The sequence below is a fragment of the Homarus americanus genome, unplaced genomic scaffold (genome assembly GCF_018991925.1).
Source record: "Homarus americanus isolate GMGI-L3 unplaced genomic scaffold, GMGI_Hamer_2.0 scaffold15555, whole genome shotgun sequence".
Taxonomy (NCBI): Eukaryota; Metazoa; Arthropoda; class Malacostraca; order Decapoda; family Nephropidae; genus Homarus; species Homarus americanus.
The window spans coordinates 192905-215895 of NW_024725226.1; the positions used below are offsets into that span (position 1 = coordinate 192905).

Here is a 22991-nt window from a genome sequence, read left to right on the forward strand (position 1 = left end):
TTATATCTTGGTGTTATGAATCGAGAGATAAAGCGAGAAACATTGACTAATTAACACTGCACAAAGGATGAAAATATATTACCTAGGTGTTTGAATACCAATGCACTTATGTCCACACACACATGTATGTACTCATAACGAAACATACATTCATAGACTGTGGTCACATACTCACTCACATTCAAGTTCTTGAACACACACACACACACACACATCAACACCCTTTTCACCACCTTTTTCCACACAGACATAAAACAGTCACAAAATACAAACAAAGTGTCAAGTCAACCACATCCACCATATATATTAAAAAATACTCCAAACACACACACACACACACACACACACACACACACACACCACTAACAACAACAAAAACAACAAGAACATTTCCTACACATAGCAACACCTAGACAGAAACACATTATCACACCCTCACACACATACAGAACACCCGCCCCCCCTCAGCAAACACACACACACACACACACACACACACAATAATACCAATAATAACAAAAACAACAGAACATTTCCACATAGCAACACTAGACACAGAAACACACACACGGCCCCACACATACATGCTGGTAACACCCCCCAGCAAACACACACACGCACCCCCACACACACACACACACACACACATACACACACAAGCAGAAGCACACTGTCACACACATCTCCCGTGTGTACAAACGCCTCAACACCCGCGGTAGAGCACACACACACACATATACGCCCCGCCGAGGATGTGATTACGCATTTTGACGCCTCCGTGGACCCCTCTCACCCCCTGCTGTTCTTCCCCCTCTACCACTCCCTCCCCTCCTTTCACCTCTCTCCCTCCCTTATTATCCTCCCCCTTCCTCGGCTTTCCCTCCCCTACTCTTACCACCCTTTCTCCTCCTCTCCTTCCCCTGCTTTCTACTCCCTCACTTTCCTGTCCTTCCCACTTTCCCTCTTCGTCATCTCCTCCCTTTCCTCTCGACCAACCTCTTTCTCTTTTCTTCTACCACCCTCTCTTCCCCTGTCCATTTCTTCCCTTTACCATCCCTCCTAACCCCCCCTCCCTCCCCCGCCCTTCACCCACCACACAAGGGGGTCCAACACTCAGGATTACGGCAGCCATTCTGATTTCGGATTTAGGACCCAGGAGGGAGGCCTAGTAGGGTGGCCTCTCCTATTTCCTGATTTATTTGGGACCATTTTGTCTTCTCTTGTATTTTTTTTTGTGTGAGAGAGAGAGAGAGAGAGAGAGAGAGAGAGAGAGACGTTTTTACATTAGTTAAACATTTATTTAATACATATATTTTTTTTTTCAGTATGACCTCCACATCAGGCATGACATTAATGCTAAATATTTCAACGTATTCAATCAAGTTTTCCCCAACGATAATTAAAACACCAATTAATCCACTTACGCAAATAAATCGACGGCTTCTACACTTTAATTCATTTCCGCAAATAAATCGGCGTCCCCTTCCCTTAGACAGAAATAAATCCCCACATCAAATAGTTTTAAGCCTAGCGATAAATTACTCGAACACTAATCCCTCAAGTTTGTGTCTCACCCCTCATACAGAGAGGAGATATATGGGTTATATAACAGTATAGTATATAGCTCCTGATACACCCCTCTTCTCCTTACCTCACCACTGCTCCTCCCCCCCCCCCTCCCCATCCCCTCATTTTATCATCAAAACTTTTTAATTATATATGAACTTTGTATAATTCTACTATATGCTAATTTGTTTTTATTTTTTATTTATTTATTATTATTATTGCTGTTTTTTTTTGGGGGGGGGGGCAGGAGGGGGTGATATTTCTGAGGTTGATTCGTTATGTTCAATGATTTAAATGGGGTCGTTTTGACTATTACACGCACTGTCACGCACGCACGCACGTATCACACACGCATGCGCCCTTTACCACATATTTGCACTCCCTCACTACACTCTCCCTCACCACACACTCCGTCATCACACATTCTCCCTCAACACCAACCCTTACCATACTCTCCCTCACCACACTCCATCAACACACACACTCCCTCATCACACATACTCCCTCACCACACCCACCCCACCACACTCCACCCCACACATACCCTCACCACACCCACCCTCACCACACTCTCCTCACCACACTCCATCAACACACACACCTCCTCATCACACATACTCTCACCACGCCCACCCTCACCACACATACTCCCTCCACCAGTTACTTCGACAACCAAACACATTAGGGATCCATCTCCTTCCTCTGCGTTATCACACTTCCTGTTCCTCTCCTTCCGCAGGCAGGAAGAAGGTTGAAGGGGAGAGAGAGAGAGAGAGAGAGAGAGAGAGAGAGAGAGAGAGAGGATATCCAGTCTTGCTGAAGGTGCAGTTATAGTGTTGTGTTTTCCTCTCTCTCTCTCTATCTCTTTATCTATCTATCTCTTTGTTTGGTTTTCTTTTTCTCATACTGCATAATCTGTGCATCTATCCATTTTTCTCCAATATTTCATTCACATCCTTACATTCTCTTCGTCTTCATTCTACCCGTATTCTCTCGTTCGCCTAATCCCTTTTCTTCCCTTTCTAGCATCGAGCATTTCAATTTCTTGACTTATCTCCTTATACTCGCCCCTCCTCTTCCTAATATACTTTGGCCGTCATATTCTAATTGAAGACTAATCAGTGTGGGCCAGCAGCAAATTTTGGATAAACAGCAAGAATGTCCTCAAGCACCCCTGTTTCAATGTAGTAATTACAAAGTTCATGATACAATAAACCAGGTGGCCTGAAGTCTTTGACAGTGTCACATTCAATAATATAGTGATAGGGTGTATGCTTTAAAGGTTTATCACTGTCCTACATGGCAGTGAACAGTGACATCACCCACATGACTCTGACCTATATATACTGTAAATGAATATGATGTATTTCTTTGTGTATGAACCTCTGTGATACCACCCTCAGTGTCAAGACCTGACTGAATTACTCAGAATAAGCAAACTTTACTACAAGCTTTGTCAATAAATTTGTTAAACTCTTTCTCTTCATTCAGTTTTTCTTCTAACCTCTATTCGTCTCAGGTTTCCCTTTTATTCCTTATCTCTAATCCATATTATCCTTAATTATTCTCTCTTTTTCCTCCCCTCACTAGCCATTCTCTATCTCGCCTTCTTATCCTCTCATCGTCTTCCTCCTTGTCCCTTCTTACCTCCCTTCGTCTCTCACCTTTCTTACCTCACTGTCTATCTTTACCCCTATTCTCCTTTCTTCCCTCTTTAACACCCTTTTCCAATCTCTCTCCGTAATTCCTTCCTTACCCTTCCCCACCACCTCCGCACTCCCTCCCTCTCTCCGCATCTTACCTCATCCTCCACCTTCCTCCTCACCACCCCTATACACGCATTCCCTTCCCTTTCCCTCCCCATCACCCTCTATACCCCCTTCCTCCCTCCATACCCCTTTCCAAACGCTCTTCTTCCTCCCTCCCTCCATACTCTCCTTTCTCCCTCCCTCCTTATTCCCTTTCCCATCCTCTACCCTCCATACTCCCTACCTTCTTCCATCCTTCCTCCCTCCCTCCTTATTCCCCTTCCCTCATCACCTCCGTCGCGACAACAATATCCACAAGGATTCGTCGTGAAGATGGCCTCGTGGAAGTGACAATTTATGGCAACTACTGTGTCGTCTCCAAGGCCGAACATCTCCGAGGGTGTGGGGGGGTTGAGTGTGAGAGAAGTGAGGGAAGTCATGGGGGAGTGATTAAAGGAGGGTGTGAAGGAAGGAGGGGTGAGGGCGAGGAGGATATGGTTGAGTGTGAAGGAGGAAATGCCGGGAGAGGGCGTGGGGGAAGGGGGTGTAGTGCCATAATGAACTACCTTACCACTTTTTGTGCAACATTTGATGTGGCCGTAATAATTCACTTTGCCATTGACAGTTTTTGTTTTCATTATAGATGCCAAATATAAAGGTTTCCATATGTTTCATGGCAATGTTGATATACTATACTGTACACAGCCATTCTATATTTTGTCTACAAGTACGGTAGAGTCAATTGTGAATACAGGTTGACAACCCTTTATCCGAAATTCCAAAAATCGAAAAGCTCTGAAAACCGAAAGTAAATGTACCTATGAATACCATTATGAGCCTGACAGATTTACCAACTTTGAGAACATTAAGTACCCCATAAAATAACCCCAGTCTAGAGCCACCTGTAAACATCACCTTATAGATAACCTCGCCTACCTAACTCAGATGGAGCACAATAGCCTAGTCAGTCTATCCTCTCCATTTGTTGATGTTAGTTATAAAGCAGGACAACGCTTCAACGAATCATTAGGAAGATGTCCCCACACACAACTCTTCCATGACGCCTGCTGGACCACCACTCCACGACCCCCTGACGGAGACACGATGATCCTCCCCATACTGGCCAGATATTATGTACATAACATTGATTACGTGTTAAAGGAATATCCTTCCTTCCATAGGCTTTAGTAAGCCCCTTTATAATATTTATACTGTATATACTTGTCACACTTGCCAGATGCTTCTGGTGTCATTGTACAGGGGTACCTAGTGACAGCACTAGGATCCCGCTTCCTCTATCAAGGAATAAACAATTTAAATTGAAATTGAATTGAATCATTAGGGTTTTTATACACGTATTCTAGATTGGTAAATTCTTCAGTCAACAACAATTAAAATAATATAGTTTTAGATCACTCGTTACTCTGTCAGCTCACAACATTCTCAACTTTGAAATATTAAGGAATTTGAAGGCATTCGTTGGGATGTTCGTATAGCCTAGCCAATAGAAACGAATCCAGGTAAAAAAGTCAGAGGAAAACAGCCACAGAAAAAAGTCACAGAAAAAAGTCACAGAAGAAAAGTCACAGAAAAAAGTCACAGAAGAAAAGCCACAGAAAAAGTAACCTAACCTAACCTAACCTAACCTAACCTAACCTAACCTAACCTAACCTAACCTTACCTTACCTAACCTAACCTACGTGCATTATATATAAATTGTGTTGTCAATATGTAAAAGTCATGTATTGTCAGTTAATAACTGTTTTAAAATATTTTTAGTTTTATTACCTTAAATGTGACTTTTTCCTAGCCAAAACTGTGACTTTTTTTCTGTGACTTTTTTCCTGTGACTATATTACCGTTCACCATCGAAACAACGCCACTCAGTTTTTACTAACACTGTACATCGTTCTTTAATTTCTTCAATAATATTCATACGATTTAAGATGACATTTTTCCAAAGAGCCGATATTGTGGCTATGCCTTAAAATTTTACACAAAAACAACTGATTAAGGTCGAAAATCTATTGCATATAGCCTCGTATCTCACTCATATTTACTGAATGGACAGTTTGTAGTAAAGTTTCTCAGTCATCATCATCATCATCATCAATCAAAGAAGTAATTCCCATAAATAATTCAGAAGTGGACAAGGGAAATTCCAATCTCAGTGCCAACACATTTCTTACCGTTCTGATTCATAAACGGGCAATTTAAATACTAAGCTATCTAATGATTCGTTGAGATTAACAACTAGAATTTAAAATGTCCTCTGATGGGGTAAATATGGCATTAAACAGATCTGTTACCTTTATTTTAGAAATAAGCATTTTTTAACACATTTGCCCAGACTACATGTGTCGACTATGAAAAAAAACAGTGAAAATCCGGATTTTTAAAACCGTTTTCTATCAATTTCGGCCGAGGGTTTGTTAGGGATAATTTACCCTCGGCCTTTTGGTCAGCCGCAAACCTAACTATAGTATGTTTGTTAAGTGTACTGTACATTAATAGTAAGCCGATGTTTTGAGTTAGCTACAGAAATATTTATATTATTAAATTACAACCTAACATACCTATATACAGTACTGCATTATGAATTCGTGAATGAACACACTAAAAACCAGTTATTAAATAAACACAAATATTTTAAGCGTCACTTCACCGGCAAGTGTAGAGGCGCCATTCACTTCATTGACATTAATAATTATTGTATTATATTTTAGTACTTACTTGAGTAGATGAAATGGAGTCTGTGTAATTCATCTTCAGCGTCACTTTACGCAATGATAAACGTCCATAAAGATCCTAACAATTCACTAATTCAGTCCGTTTTCTATATACGTACGTCACTTCATATTTAGTCTGTTAATCTATTGGTATATTCGTTCACTGTAATGTCTAAGCACTCACTCTTTAAATCAATATATGGTAACAACATAGAGCCCAGCCACTCCTCCTAGGTCAAGGGAGGTGTTTACGTGCCTTGGGCCAGGTGACACAGCGTTGGTCTACTAATCGAGGGTCACGTTACGTATATTTCAATACTTAATATCGTTATCTAAACACTTTTAATTGTGTCACTGTACGGTATATGATAGAGTAAGAAAAAGTAAATTATATTTAGAGCATCATTTGGGAATTTATATCGTGTTTAATACAGTATATCAAATAAATAGCGGATGATATTTAACAAGGACTATACACGGATTATGTAATAGTGAATCCCATCGCGAAAAAAAGTTGTATACTGATAGTCTTTTAAATAATATTTACACAACTATTTTTTCCAAACATTAAGTCTTTTACACTTTATATTCCAAAATTATATATCATATATAATCTTACTAAATATTTAATACCCAATTAAGATAAAACAAACGATTAAAATTTGAACCTGGCGGGAAACGGGTGAGCAGTGAGTCACTACCCGCTACTGTCGCTTCCTGTCAGCTCGAGTGAGAGATATACGGAGTATTTTTGCTCTTAAAGTGCTGCACAATGCTTCACGCTGACAATATCCGAACAAAACACTGTACGGAAAACTATAGTCACGACAAAGCAACCAAAAAGTCAGATAAAAACAGAGATAAAGGTACAAATTCAATTAATATAATAAGTATAGCGGCACCGATGATTAAGACGCCGATACGTTAACATCACAATATACAGAAATATATTACCAACTATAATGTATTGGATTGTTATCGTTGTATAAGTGACGTCAAGAGATGGAATTCACTTCACTTTACCTCGCCTATATATGTAAGTACAAAAATTGATTGAAATAATTATTGTAGTGATTGGCTGTTGCAAATTTGTTCGATTTTGTTCTGAAGTAATGATGTTTTTTGAACTGAGTTTATTCATAATCGTTGGGATGACTGTTTCTGGCGATAAAGATATTTAGGTAAATTATATAAAGATACTTATATTTATTATCTTAAACATGAGCACGTAGGAAGTTTTTATGAATTTTATACATGAATTAATTGTTATACTGGTAGCAATATTCACGCTTTCGGAGAATGCATTTAATATATACGTACTTATATTTACCCACAATAAGGAATACTAAGACAAATTACGTATCAGTAATACTACATTATGTAAAAACTAATATTTTGAAAGAACATAATCACATTGAAATATTACACGGCCGTAGCAGAGGCAAAAAATATGAAGTTCGCGTCATGTTTCCCGCCTCCGCTGACGGCTGTTCGCTCGAGCGGTCATGTCTACCACACTCATCCACCAATTTCCAGGGGCCGTGTAATATATTTCAGTGTGACTGGTCTTTTAAAATGCTTACCTCATTCGTGTTTTCGGTGTTCAGATGAGGGGGGGGGGGTGGTCCATGAACTCGAAAGCGATTTTGAACCTTTTTATAGTTTAGGAAAGGTTAGGTAAGGTCTTCAAGGAGTTGTTTGGTGTTCTTTTTAGTATTTTACCCCACATTGTGACGTTTCAATGCAGAATATTGAAAATTTAAAGGGCATAAACATCTCCATTAGAGAAAAGTATTTCTTCTTTCTTTCTTCTTTTTTTTTGAATGCGGTACATGACACGGAAAAGATGCTCAACTTATCATGCTGATGTTGAGAGTTTACCAGTGTATTGTTTGTTTGAATTATTGACTTTTTAACTACTTTTACAAAATGCTTATCCAATATTTTTTCCGTGATTTTGTGTAAGTTGTAAGAAATAATTTCAACATTAAAGACTCTGTCGCTGGCATTTTCCTAGTTCAACAACTTAGCTTTGGAAATATTGTTTTATTATCGTCTATCTTTTTATTTATTCTTATTGTACCACACTGATTTCTTTTTAAATAATTTTGTAATTTTTCTGTGTTGTATTATTGTAAAATTTTAATTTTATCGAACAGGTTTAACATCACTAATATTACCATAATCCAATTCCTGTAAACGGGAGACATCATTACATACCTTACTCAGTACATTCTGTTTATGACCTAAATTCCCGAACAACGGCGTCAATGTTCCTTGGATTTCTTTCTTCACTTACCTGTACAATATATTGAAAACTATTCAATTATAAAATCATTCAAGTAAATTAGACGATAAAATAATATTGCGGGTGGCTCCTTCGGTGATTACTAGGCTTGCTGTAATAACAGATGGTAGAGTTACTCCTTTAGTTAAAAAAATCCTTTTAAGTTAAGGTTGTACAGTAATAAAATAATATACATAATTACCATTTTTCCCAAGATTACCCAAAGACCCTCCAATAAGTGCCAAAAAAAAAATCGGTCTGTCAGTTTGATTTGTCTTTTCATAATATCGTTTGTTGATATACCCGAGAGTGAATTATTTACTCTGTTGTTGTTTAGTAATTAACATATTGCACTATACTTTAGTAATGTTGGTTGAAACAGCCTTATCATTGTAGTCAACGTTCAGCTTAAATTCGGCTATTTCTGTTAGGTATCTCGCCTCTTTGTGTTTATATACAATTTATTGGGTAACATTAGAGTATTACACAGAGAAGTCAGAGTGAAAAGATGTAGTGAATCAATATGACGTCCATAAACAAACTGCCAGCTGATCTGTAGCGATGTGCAACTCTTCTCCATCACACGATTTGTATAAGCTAAATTATTTTTTGTTAATTTCCTCGCCTTATATCACGGAAGAGATCAATTGAACCCCATCTGTGTGACCCTCCAGAACAAACACATTAAGCACTCCAATTACAGTTCAGGCACAGTGAGGGAATCACCCACAGGTTCTTCCCTCTGCTCAAACACTGAAAACCTATTAGTTGTTGATACCGGGATGACGCCCTGCAGGGTGTGCCGCGTTGTACCTATAATTTTATCCAATATACAAATATTAACCTGGTAGTGAATCTTTTATTTTTGTTCTATGGTACAAATTCTGTTTTCTTCCCTGTGAATGTTAATTAATGTGTTGACGATGTCAATTTTCGTTTTTCTTAGTAAAATCCAGCGCTTCAGATCAGATCGCTATAGTTACTATTTCCCCACGAACAGAGGATAATAACACGCATACTAACAGGAAGGAAAATAACATATTCAAGTTATAATGTCAAACATATACGTCAGAATAATCCACAGTAATAATACAGTGAAGAAAAATTTAAACCTCTGGTGAAATGTGAATATCTTCATATACTCTGAGCATGTTACTGTTGTACTGAAGCAATGTACAAGGGGCTACTAACTCCCAGCTTCTTAATTCAAATACTTTTTTATTTATTTATTTATTTATTGGGCACTCCCCTACATCCTTGTGTAAGGTGAAGCGCAGAAGCGTTTACAGCGCCCAACAGGGAAGCATGCTAAGTTCATGCTTGCCTTTATGTCTCATGAGTTAAGGGCGTAGAAGCCTGAAGAGTCAAGGGCATAGAAGCCTAAAGAGTCAAGGGCATAGAAGCCTGAAGAGTCAAGGGCATAGAAGCCTGAAGAGTCAAGGGCATAGAAGCCTGAAGAGTCAAGGGCATAGAAGCCTGAAGAGACAATGGTTTATGTCATCAAGTTATTGGAAGCTCCAACAACTTGTCCCTGAAAACGAATTCGCAACTTTCGACTTACACCAGGTACCTACTTTACTGCTAGGTGAACAGGGACTAATGGGGGCTAGGAAGTATGTCCATTGCCCAAACAACTTCCACCTGCCCGGGAATCGAACCCGTGACATCTCGCTTGCTAAGGCAAGAGCGGTACCACTCTACCACCAGCACCCCAAATTCAAATACTGTAAGCTTTAATGTAGTCACGTGATACAAAACAACACATAATAGTGACTAAAGTTAAATTTTTATTTTATATTTTTTATTATGACGTCATCTTAGTGTATGGGAATGCGCTTAAATGTTAGTGATTATGTGCTCATGCGTTTATGTGTGCGTATCTGTGAATACAGTACCTTGTGTGCCTAAGTGTGTACTGATAATGCTGTAATACAACAAATTTTAGAAATTTATTTATATATATTTTGAATTTTTAAGACATTAGTATTTTATTTTTACTTCTGATTAATGACAACAAGAGTTCAGTGTTGACATACAGTAGTTTAAGTAAAATAGCAAGAATTTCCGCCTCACTCCATTAACCTGTATAGAGAATAGCAGTGACTTATGACTCAACTTCCCAAATTAATAAATCCTCCATTGGTTATCATTTTGTCCGTATACCCGGTACCTAATTTTCTTTTATATATGTGAATTATTTTTTAACGCGCCCACAGATAATCCCACTCACACAGTACAATAAAAAGTTATTGGTCCTACGATTAAGGATAATGGAAGTTAGCTAGTCACTTAATCCTTATAAAAGCGAGATCGTACACTCTGTTGTTGGAAAGTAATCCACAACAGGAAGATGAGGACGAAGAGAAAGTCCATAGTTAATCCAATGTAAAGTGCAAACTTATTAAAGAAATTAATAAGGTTAATTATTTTGAAACGGCCACCGATGATCGAGACTTCTTGGCAGGGTTTTGGTTGTCTCCAAGCCTCGTGCAGTTTGAGGCCTTTCACTGGCTTAGAGGGATCGTAGACGGTCATAGTCAATGCCTTATCACCAACTGGCAATTCCTTCAAGACTGGGTAGATGTCAACTTGGTCGGGCTTCCCAACCTCACCATCCCTGTGACGCGTCTTCTCCTTCCTCAGAAGAAAATCGTGCAACAGGTGGGCACAGAAGATGAAAAAGAGGCGAGTGATGTAGTAGAAGAAGAAAATGTCGATTGCCTTAGGAGACGCAGAATTAGGCACAGAGGAGCTCAGAGTGGAGAAGAGAGTGGCGATAACGATGAGGCAGGTGAGAGCCACCATGATGCGGTCACTGCAGGAAAAATATATTACACAGCAATTAGCTAATTTTAACCCGCAAATCAGACTAGTTTTTCAGTGTATGTTTTTGCAATTGCTCCAAAAACTAGCCTGTAAATACTCATTTTATATTTACCCCTTTAAGACCGAAAAGTTAAACCATAGTTCTCAAAGGTTTAAAACTTAAGGTATTTTAGAACACATCACGAACTCGTATACAGTACATAAATGCTACTTTACTACTAATTTAAACCTATGTTTTTCTTTACACATATTAAGCTTGAAAATTAGGTTGGTGTATTTTTTTTTTTTTTGACAACTGCTTTAAAAGTCTATACTCTTGGTGTGGCAACTAGTGGTTTTATTTGTGTTTATGCCATTGACTGGTGATCATGTTCAGGATGTTACACTAAAACCCGTTTAACAACACACGTGTGACAGCTAGTCGGTTAGTGTTATAGTTTTTCCAAAAGAAAACAATATTTGATAGCTTGTGACATATTAAGAGAAAAAGCAATGAATATATAGTAAAAACCCGTAATTTGAATAGAAAAGGTTATGTGACACGCAAATGCAATAAAGAAAATCCGTTCACTCACCTAGAATTGTCCCGGCCTAAGCAGTGGGTGAACAGTCCGATGCATCCGATAATGAACGTAGGGAGGAAGGTGGTGAGGATAAAGGAACCAAAACGACGCGTCAACAGTATCTGAGGACGTGCTCAAGTTCCATTATACTCACTAGTGATAAATGACCAATTAAGGTAGCTCCATGATACATTGTTCACACACGGACTGATAGACAAACATGTATAAATCAATATTAAACTCACAAATCAACTTGAAACTCTACGCGTTGGCCGTTTTATAGCCTCGCGTTTTGTTTTGCCAGATATTAAAATAGCACCTTAATATTGTTTATAGAATTCAAGAATTTTGTTATTATAATAGTCTGGAATTACAAACATACTATATAACATGGAGGTAATAATTCATATCGATATGTACCATTGTTTATATATTAATTTATATTCAGTATACAGTACACAGTGATGTTTCAGCACATATGTTGCGAGGCTGCCATGACCAGGGCTGCCCTCATCAGGATCTTGTAAAAGTGTTATGATGGCTGCTCTAATTCCTTTATTAGTTTCGTGGTGCTTTGTTGCTCTCTCCATTGCGTCTTACTTCCTGACTGTGTATAACATTCTGCTTTGTCATATAGAAGCAAACAAGGGTTCTCAATGTAGTGTATGTATTACAGTACCTCGCGTTGGTAACGATGCGCGCAGCAATATATAAACACTGGCGTATAGATTACCTTATTACGTATCCTTTCATAATAAACATTCTAAAGGTATTATATTTCACGATCGTACGAAATTTAAATTATTGCAGAGTTTTGTTTTAGCTCATAGTTAGGAAATAATAAGGTATAAAACTCCCTTCACGTGTATAGTAGCGGTCCTGTACTCACAAACTGCTGGAAAGAAGTGACGATGGGTAAATTTTTAAGTCCTAAGTTGATGATAATAAAATACAATTTCCCCAAATATTTGATTATCTACGTCCTTCGTTTACGCCAGTAGTTACAAGTTGAAGATATACATGTAAGGAGAGTAACTTGGGTGAAGTAATCAGAAATGTTATACCTCAAGCTTAATAGCCACAGACATTATTAGACGTACAACAAAAATCAATATCAGTATTATCACGTGTGTTTTTGTGAGACCTAGAACTGAACAACACTCTGTAAGAACTAGAAACGCTGCAGCCTATCACACCCAGGATCACCCACTGGACTTAACGCAGCTTATCACACCCAGGAGCGCCCACTGCGACACCCACAAACGCTCTTTGGACTTACGCGATATATATATATATATATATATATATATATGAAAACTGGAAGGTGTCTCTGCTTACATGACACAAGATGGTGTCAGGATGGGAAGAGTGTCCTTTCATTTCGTATAGTACCTTCGACGTCTCGAAGAAAGGGAGCAAGACACGTTGTGACTCCACCACCAACGTCTGCAGGAAGAACTTTATTTCATCTTCTGATTCCTTTAAACCATATAAGGAACTATTAATGGATCCCAATAATGTATCCAGAATGTTTGATAAAGATATATTTTCCAGAACTTCATACCTACGAACAGCCTCAATTTACTGACCTATATATTTTGAATCTAGCATGACACACTTATGTACCATTACCTACGTCCTACGTGATAGTTCTTCAACATTCCAAGGTAAATGATACTAACAGCATAGAGCTTGAATGGCAGAGTGGTTATAGCAAGCAGTGACTTACTGATCACTAAATGGGGCGCCCCCAGTCGACCCAACTGAAGAAAGGGGTACCTAAGTTTACAGTTGGGGAAGGATGAGAAATTAGCAGGTAGTGTCAGCCTGGAGTTGAAAAATTTCATGACTTTTTTTTTATCCAAAGGCGCATTATAAACGTCTCCTTCATTACGCACACAAACACACAAGTATCGTGTCGTGCTTGAAACCCCCGAGATAACCTATTCAGAAGAACGAGTTGTAAGAAGAGATGAGAAGAAACAACTTAGACATCTTGGGACTTATACAAAGGAGAACATCAAAACAGAACAGTTAAAGAGAATGAATAACAACTAAGGAAGAGAGTGTCTGTGTTACTCTTGATCTGGTCATTCTGCACCGGAACGGGAAAGGGATTGCAAAAGTGAAAAATAGATAGATAAATGGGAGGCAGGAAATATGAGATCACATGAAGATTAACACCTCAGGTTATTACATCTTAGGATTAACCACCTTAACGTTAACCTAATCTCACCTAATCCGTAATATTATTTTATTTAATTGCCATGTGAGAACAGGGGCGGGTAATTTTCATGTCTGTCACCGTTACAGGACCCAGGGTGGAAGTTTCTTTACAATTTCAATGAGAAGACGACAGAGAGAAAGAGGAAAAGAGAAATATAGAGAGGAAATCAGTAAAAGAAAACAGTCTATGGAAAAATTAAGAAATAGGAAACCAATAATGAGGGAGAGAGACAAATGGAAAAAGAAAGACAGGAGGCTTTTAACCCTCAGACAGCATCCGTAAAAATCTTTGATAATTTTAACTGTCCAAAAAAAAAAAAAGTAAGGAATCTCTGAGGTGTAAGATAACAGCTTTTTAGTATAATATGCAAGGGTAAGAAAGTCCTGTTCTGATCTTAGCTTAACTTGATATCATATCGTGAAGAGGGAGAGAGAGATGTAATTTGAGAAAGAAAACGACTGAGAACTAAGCAACATCATATATTACCTCAACGATGAAGTAAGCCTTGAAGGAGCCACGATTCTTGATGGAGATGCCGAAGTCACACTCCTGGATGTCGAAGGGGAAGAGTTCCATATGGAATTCGCAGTTGAAGGACATAAAGAACATTTCCTCCTTCTTGATCAAAACGTTGGTGGCCCCGTTGAACACGTAGCCTACACGGTGCGTTGACGACAGATGGGAGATATTGATGGAAATAGATTGATTGATTAGAGAGAAAGGATGTGTGTGTGTGTGTGTGTGTGTGTGTGTGTTTATTGTCATTCACTTAATACTGTATTTTTTGTAACTCAGAATTATTCAAGTCAGTTATAGATTAAAATGTCTGGCGGTAAACTTGTCTCGAGCAGCAGTTTGTAATGTATATATTATTTAATTAGTGTATAATTATAATGCCCCCACGACCGACACACACACACACACACACACACACATTAAACCATTACATATAAACGTCATCATCATTAAGAGTTTACCCAATTTAAATAGTGAAGTTAATGACACCGTAGCCACGTATTTCCCTATTTCATTCTATTATAATTTGAATAATATTACTTACCTTCCATACCATCCTTGACAGTGCGAGTTCCATTACCAGTGCGCACGAAGTATATATCTTTCAGAGTGTTGATGTTGGTAGAGTATTCCAAATAATCCTTAAAGTCGGCTTTCAGCAACCTGTACTTAGGGCTCCAGATCAGGTGAGGGTCCTTTAGGCGGTTGTCTGTGTATAGTTCACTCAGGTGCGACATCTTAAGGCGATCATCTTTCCAGAGTGTTTGCATCTATTGAGGCGAGGATGAGGCGTATGTGAGGCGAGTTTAGCAAGTTTATATTATTATAATGTATTGTACTTAAAAATTATTTATTAACAGATTAACAAAGCATATCACACACACACAAACACACACACACACACACACACACACACGTGTACTTTAGTGTGTCAGGGAGTAAAATTCGTACCTTATCCTTGACTTGTCATTCCCACCTGCTGTAACCACATCTTAATTTAATAATATAATCATGCTGATTTTTACTAAGGCGTTCTAGCTCATTACCGTTAAAGCCTCGTCTTTATGGTCTTCACTTCATGTATTTGTAGTGTAAGATTTTGTGAAATTATTTTAAATTTTAGTGGTTTAAACTCTTCGGTTTTGTGTATATACAATAATTGGTAAAGCTGAGTAATACTATGTAACATAAACATCATATTTGTATTCCCTTTTATTATTAGTAGTATTATATCTCCTCCCCCAGCATACCTGTATATGTCAGTTTAACAAGGCGCCGCACCCTTAACCAAGTCCGTAAACGTACCTGAAACCAAAGCTTAATTTTGTTGTCCAAGTCATAGATCTTCAGCTGATTCCTAAACTTTATGGTGAAATTTAGACCCGTCAGAGCATGATGAGGTTGCTCGTGGTTATAGGACTCTGCAATGGGCAGCAGGCTGGAGCAGTGCTCGTCGGAACCGTCCTCACAGTCGCTGATCATGTCGCATCTTTTCTCGAGAGGCACACACAGCCCCAGGTCACACGTAAACTCCTCCTGTTTCACCAGTCGAGATAGAATTTTATGTAGATGAAAGCAAATAGTTTACCTGCATACTAAGGTAAACTGTTATCCACTAACTTATTTTTGTTGCTTAAATCCCTCAAAGGAAACTGTTATCATTGAGACTGATTAATAATACCAAGGTAAAGTGAGTGTACCAAATTCCATTGTTTACTACAATATCAGTGTTAATTAAAAACATGAGTGGTTTGATTAACGTTTCAACTCAGGATTTTCATCCCCTTAAATCAGTGGTTCTTAACCATATTTAGTGCCCGCGCCCCTTAAGTTCTCATAATATTTTGTCGAACCTCTTGTCAAAAATAAGTCTTAGAATTAGCATTGGATTATTAGATTCATAACACTTCCGTATTTTCACAGCATAACCACTTAGTATTTAAAAGTCACTAAGTAGGTTACAGTACACGATCATTGATTTATTAGCGGCGTACAACCATACTACACACTGGCCCAGCCTTAGTTATTTAGTGGCTTTTTCGTTCATCCTTTTGATCGATGATGTTCGTGACACGAGGTTCTTTTCTTTATGTGGCCACACGCCTGTCATCACTTACCTCCAGACGGTTTCTGGTCTTCGTTTTGATGTGTAGGAGCGTTGATAAAGCTGCCTCGCACAAGTGACTACGAATGGTACGAGGACCTCCAGAGCTCTCTTCGCCAGCTTTGGAAACGTTTTGAGCTGAGCACACCAGAAGATGCCTGGTTGCATTGATTCAAACTTCATTCGGACTTTTTCATTGGTCTTCAGATCAAGAAGATCATCTTTCATTATATCACTGTCCTCCATGGAATCCTGGTTAAAAAGAAATGCATCCCATATCCATCTCTGTGTCAAAGAAACCTCTCCTTGGTAATAGTAGCCGTGGAAGGACTAAATCGCGAAAAATATATAATTTGAGTAACTTTTTAAAACTACAATTTGCAGCATGTTTCGCACCTTCAGCTTGGACGTTTTGCACCTTCAACGGGTGCGTGCACCCCAGGTTAACAACCACTGCCCTAAATTAACAGGTTTAAGTGATGCTGGGTCCCTTAGGCCTGATAGACTGTAAACAACATTTGTTATAAAAAGGTCCGTAAAGTCCAGAAGAGTTACAAAGAGCACGATCGTTCAAACAATATATTTGTGTTCGTAGTAGTAGCTGCAGGGTTATAATCTCAATTTTAGCAATAACCTGTTGGCATTATCATATTAACATGTGAATGTTTTTCTTTGTTTGTACCTCACTACATGCTGTGAGGGACATGCGTTGAGTCTTCTTGCTGTTCGGCTCCACCCAAAAGTGTCGCCCGATCGCTGTCTCCTCAAAGTTGTGAAACAAGACCCTCTCTTCTGCGTCCACGATGTCTGATCCCTTGGTTTTAATGGCGCGGATACGAACGCCGTTGATGGATCGGAACTCAGGAAGCTCATCACCCTGGACCAGAAAGAATGGGAGGTACTCTGGTATGTTGCCCTTAAAACGGAGATGCAAGGAAGAGTTCCATGTCAGCTGTTGAAAAAGTACATTATACATTATTGTGATAAGGCAGGGATGACGTATTAAGGGTTCTTTACTGATAGAAGTATATTCATGTATGAGTGCGGTTATACACGTGTGTGTACAGTATTGGGTGGTTCACTCATTTGTTGTGTGTGTTTATCTGTTTGTGTGAGTCCATTAACACTATCAAACCAACGTGTGTACCTAAAGAAATTACTCCTGGGGAGTAAATTGTCACCTGACACCTCACCTTACACAGGAGGTGAGAACTGGCCTCCTGGTGGTCGGTTATTGCCTCGTATATAATGCTTCTCCATTTCCCTGTGGCCCTGAATTCAATGCAGGTGTTTTTGTCGTGGTTGGAGCGTGAGGCGGCCCACACTGTAACGTCTAGCAGGTTATAACGATACATTATCTGAAGACAAGAGAGCCCAGTACAATGACCCACTGATAAGGATGTTATATGGAATCCTGATTAAAAAGTCAATGCACGACACACCTGAAACATTTTCCACTATATATTCAAATAATCAATTTACACAGAAGAAAAATATGATTACTGCAAAAGAATTTCTCATTTACCGTCGGGGTCACGTTTCATGACAAGTTTTCTTATTAAAGTAACCAGACTAAATACTGTAATAAACACCACCATCACGACCATCCACTCTCGCTGGTTCCTCATATACCAAGCCACTGACCTTCGTGCATTCCTGCCAGGGCTCAGTGTCGTTCAGAGATGGTAGATCACCACCATAACTAAGGCAGGTATGAAGGGCGTGGAGGTAGTTATACTGTCCCTGGTGCAACACGTAACGGTAGCGAGGGTGGGGCTGACACACCTCTTCACATAGCAGCGTCTCCATTCGGTTCCTGGGGGAGGATTTGAGGTTTAATTTGAGTTTATTGCAGTTCATCTTGGGTATATACTATTTTGTAATCAGTATTTAATTATTCATATCTGTCTGTCTATCTATCTATCTATCTATCTATCTATCTATCTATCTATGAGGGAGACTGAGGGTCATTTTGTTACTTGAATCATGCTCAGAGAGCAGTAAAGGAGCCCAAGGAGAGTCACATTGGCCAGGGGAGAGGCAGAGTAAGTAACTTTTACGCTTTAGTCGAGTATTTTGTTAAGGTTACACAGGATGGCCAAACTCTTTCCAATGCGACTGTTTGACCTGTCCAGTAACTCGTACCTCGATTGCCAATTAGGAGTTTCTGAAGCTATTGAATTTCATCTAATTGTAACCTCAGATGGTGGGGGGGGGAGTGTACTGACTGTCTGATGTAGGTAGTTCTCAATTGACCTTTAAATGGATAGTTTATTATTCTCTCTGACACCAATAACAGACAACCTAAGTAGAGTAGCTGTTAATTCCGTGGATACTGTTGGTTAGGTTAGGTTAGGTTAGGTTAGGGTAGGTTAGGTTAGATTATGAGAGAGATGGACCATTGGTTGCTAGGTAGGTAAAGGTCAACTAAATTTTATAACCTAACGTAATGAATCAAATTGGTATCTAATGCTACAGTAACCTGACCAGTGAGGTTTGACAGACTATCCTTTGTTATTTGAAAGTTGTATATCTTTTTGTTCTACCGCCCATGGGATAAGTGTGAGGTGCACAATAAACTAGTCTTTGTGTGAGGTAAATTTCAACCCAATGGAATTAACATAGTCGCCGGAATAAGTGATGTTACAGTGTTAAATTCATTGCCTTATATCAGTAATCTCTCCTTATCTTCCTGTACCTCAGCTAAATTTATTCCTCATTCCTCTCATCTCCCACACTCACTCCCTACAGCACCTCACCCACACATGTGTTACCTCTAGTGATTGTCTCCATCCCCCCTCCACATCTATCGCCCCTCCACCTCCATCCCCCTCCACCTTTATCCCCCTCCACAGCTATCGCCCCTCCACCCCCTTCCACCTCCATTCCCCCTCCACCTCTATTCCCTTCCACCTCCATCTCCATCCCTCCCTCCACCTCCATCCCCCCTCCACCTCCATTCCCACTCCACCTCCATCCCCCTCCACCTCCATCCCTCCTCCACCTCTCCATTACACAGCCAGAAAACAACCGTCATTTCCTGGTCACATGTTGCTCGCTTTGTTCAGGTTCAGCTGGCGAGGATAGGTGATGCTGGTTCTAGTCGTCTGCTGTCAGGAGTGTTTCCAGTGTCGTAGCGATAAAGACGAGAGATCCGCTCAGAAATGTGACATAACTTTACCCGAATTTCATATCCATGTTATACCTGACTCAGTTATGTGTGTAGGTGACAAGTGTGTAACTCCCCGCAAGAGAATACGGCAATACAGTAGCTTAGTGACTGCTCTTGAAAGTGTTATGTTGACAACTAGATTACAGGTGACTGGTGACGTAATGGCCAAGATGTCGTACTCGGCATCCGGTGGTGAGTGGTATTAAACTCTCTTATATCCCTCAGGGTGTGTTGACTCAGACGTAAGTAGAAATTATAGACATGAATTACACACTTTAGTGATTTGACTTACTGTAGCATCTGGTCAGCATCAGCCTCTTTGTTAATACTGTTGGACTTGTGTGTTGGCGAGGGAGAGTCGTGCTGGGTCAGGAGTGTATCATTAGTGTACCTCTCTCCTCCCTCACCCTCCTCTGAGCTGCTGTTGTTGTTGATGATACAAGCAGGGGAGCTAATGGTGTATGACTTGGGAAAGTATTCGAAAGCAGCTTCGTTTCTGTACAGGACCAGCTGCCACTCCCCCTCCAGTAGGTCATCTTCGGTAACCTCTCCACACGTCGCTAATGACATAACCTGAGGACGATATTGACCCGTGTGATGACTCAGTTTAGGATCTACGTAAGGATGGATAATATACGATGAATTATTATTATATTACAATGAGATAAAACTAATTTTTATATTCAAATAAAAAAATACAAGTATCCCATTTTATTTATATTTTTCTTTTTAAAATTCAATAAATCTACAAAAAAAAGTGGAAGATTTTAAAGTGACGTACAGTAGTTATCATTGTTTGCGTCATCAAATTTATATAAATACATGTACTTGGGAAATACAGTACACCATGTATCATTACAGTGACGTGAAATAATTCAGCAAAATATACTGTACACCGTCTTGCACTTGCTAGCTCAACAACTGCAGGAGACATCGCCCAGACAAGCAGCCAACCATCGTGATGAAGAAGTGGGGGAGGGAGGGGAGGGGAGGCCGTGCACACCTAGATTTGAATCCTTAAATAAAATTGTGTAAGTTTCAGGTTGAACTATTCAAAGCTGGCAATAATCTCACCTCAATGGGCGTGAGTCTGCGGGCGAAGACCTGCGGAAGAGTGACCTTACCGCCGAAGGGGTTCATGTCTGTTAAATTAAATAATTCCAGCGGTATACCCACGGTGAAGCGGAGCTTGAGATGCCGGTCTGGCTGGAAAATGGAAACTAAATTATTAAAGTATTTTCATGGTCTAAAGTGGAGTTTTAGACGGCAGATGATCATTAAAATAACCGAGTGGATTCATGCATGTTACTGACACTCGCTCTATATAATTTTAGCCAAAAATTATAATTATTATTAAAGTGTTAAATATGTATGGAAGAACATTCAACCTTGTGAATTACCTTAAGAGAATTGTGACAGTCGATCCCAATAAATAAACTTTTTTGATATAAAGTTTAACTACGGATACTAGTTTACGTTAGGGATGATAAGAGGTTCACAAGTACTGTGACTTCTGAAGGCCAATTTAACTGACAAGTGACTGAGGCTTATTTAGAACACTTGAGATAAGAGAGGTGAAACTGCCTCCCCGGACCGTCATTTGCTACCTACTCACCATATACCTCGTTTCTTGTTCATTAATTTGTCTGCCGGTGACATATTCTCCGTCCACTACGATGTCGAGAGTCTCACCAAACACAAAACACAGGTGGGTCCACTTATGGTAGGTCGGGGTGTAGGGGCTCAGGTACATCGCCTTACCCATCATAAGCTTTAGTTCCTTGAGGCCGACTGAGAAAGATAAGGCAGCCGAAGACACAGACAGTTATTAGCAATAATTTTAAGAAAGTCATTTTAACACAATGAAGACTCAGTCGTTACCAGTGCCTCTGTCCATGTATTTATCTGGAAGCGCTAGATAATTTTACAATCTTTCTTGAATCGGATCTTTCTAAAGCTTCTGTATCGTCTATGTGAACGTTGGCCAGTTTGTTTTGACTCGTCTCACGCCTGTTTTTTATTTTTTTATTTGTGTATTACTTGGTCACTCACCAAGGTGGGAGAGAGAAATGAACTTCAATATCAATACTGAAATCTCATAGGAGTGTTGTTATAATAAAAGAGAGCTTAGGGTGTTCGTGTGTTACCGGACAAGACAGGTTAAGTGTCACGGTATACTGTATCAGTTGTGTTCCTATATTCACTACACCAAAGGAAGTTAATGTCAATCAACGAGGAGGGTCTGTACTAGTGACCTGAAACACAGAATAGAGGAGGTTGTTCACTCCCTACAGGTCAGTTTGGCCCTCCTCCTAAATTATCAGTGGGCCTTATTTGTACCAACAAGTTAATGCACTAAATAGCTCATGTACACATTTAGTACTTACTCGTCACTGCAAATGATTTCCCGATAAGAAACAACTGTGAAGGGTCGGTGTAGAGGAACTGCAGGCGTAGGTGAAGGCAGACTGTGAAATGCGTGGAGTTTGGAGGCAGATGCTGGAGGTCCTTCTCCAACATGATGAACTCCTTCGTGGGCGAAACGGTCTCGTGTAGGCTGTACACAGTGGTGATCTGTCGAGGCACACTTCTCTCTCCCTGTACTGCTGTTGGTGCACCAGAGTACGATGATGGTCAGTGTAGGATAGTTAGTTTTATTGTGATCTGTGTTTTCATTATTTAAAGTTACAACTTACACTTTTTAAAGCTTACTGTGTGTGTGTGTGTGTGTGTGTGTGTGTGTGTGTGTGTGTGTGTGTGTGTGTGTGTGTGTGTGTGTGTGTGTGTGTTCATACCTAAGTATATGTGTAAGTTTACCTTTAATTTAACATCAAATAAACAGTCCTCACCAGATACCAGCCACAGTACCCTCCACAGTGCCCTCACACCCAACCCCGAGAAAAGCGGTACCTGACGCAACCTCATCCCGTGAAGACAAACGAGAACCTGCCAGGGCAAGTTTCACAGATGGAGACCTCACTACCTAACCTACTGGTGCCTACCTAAGTGAGCAAACCAGCGACAACGAACCCTTACTTGCGCGCACCTCGGGAGCCTAGTTTAATATATACTCGTAGTTACTATGAAGGCTATACAAGAGACACACTATAGAGTTTATAGCTAAGGCAGGTTGATATACGAGTATTGACCACATTATTACAGACACACTACTTGTTTACCTGAATATATGATCATTAAGTGCCGCTGATATAGAAAAGATGATTTATTGCCTTGTGCTGCTGCCGAAGGAATG

General features: G+C 39.7%; 1 long non-coding RNA gene across 1 annotated transcript in view; it reads right to left on the bottom strand.

Moving 5' to 3' along the window:
- Positions 1-6287, bottom strand: part of LOC121864768 — a 122735-nt gene extending 116448 nt beyond the window's left edge. Inside the window, exon 1 of the long non-coding RNA XR_006088651.1 lies at positions 6048-6287. This is a non-coding gene — a long non-coding RNA (uncharacterized LOC121864768). The remainder of the gene's footprint in view (positions 1-6047) is intronic.
- Positions 6288-22991: the final 16704 nt, after the last annotated feature.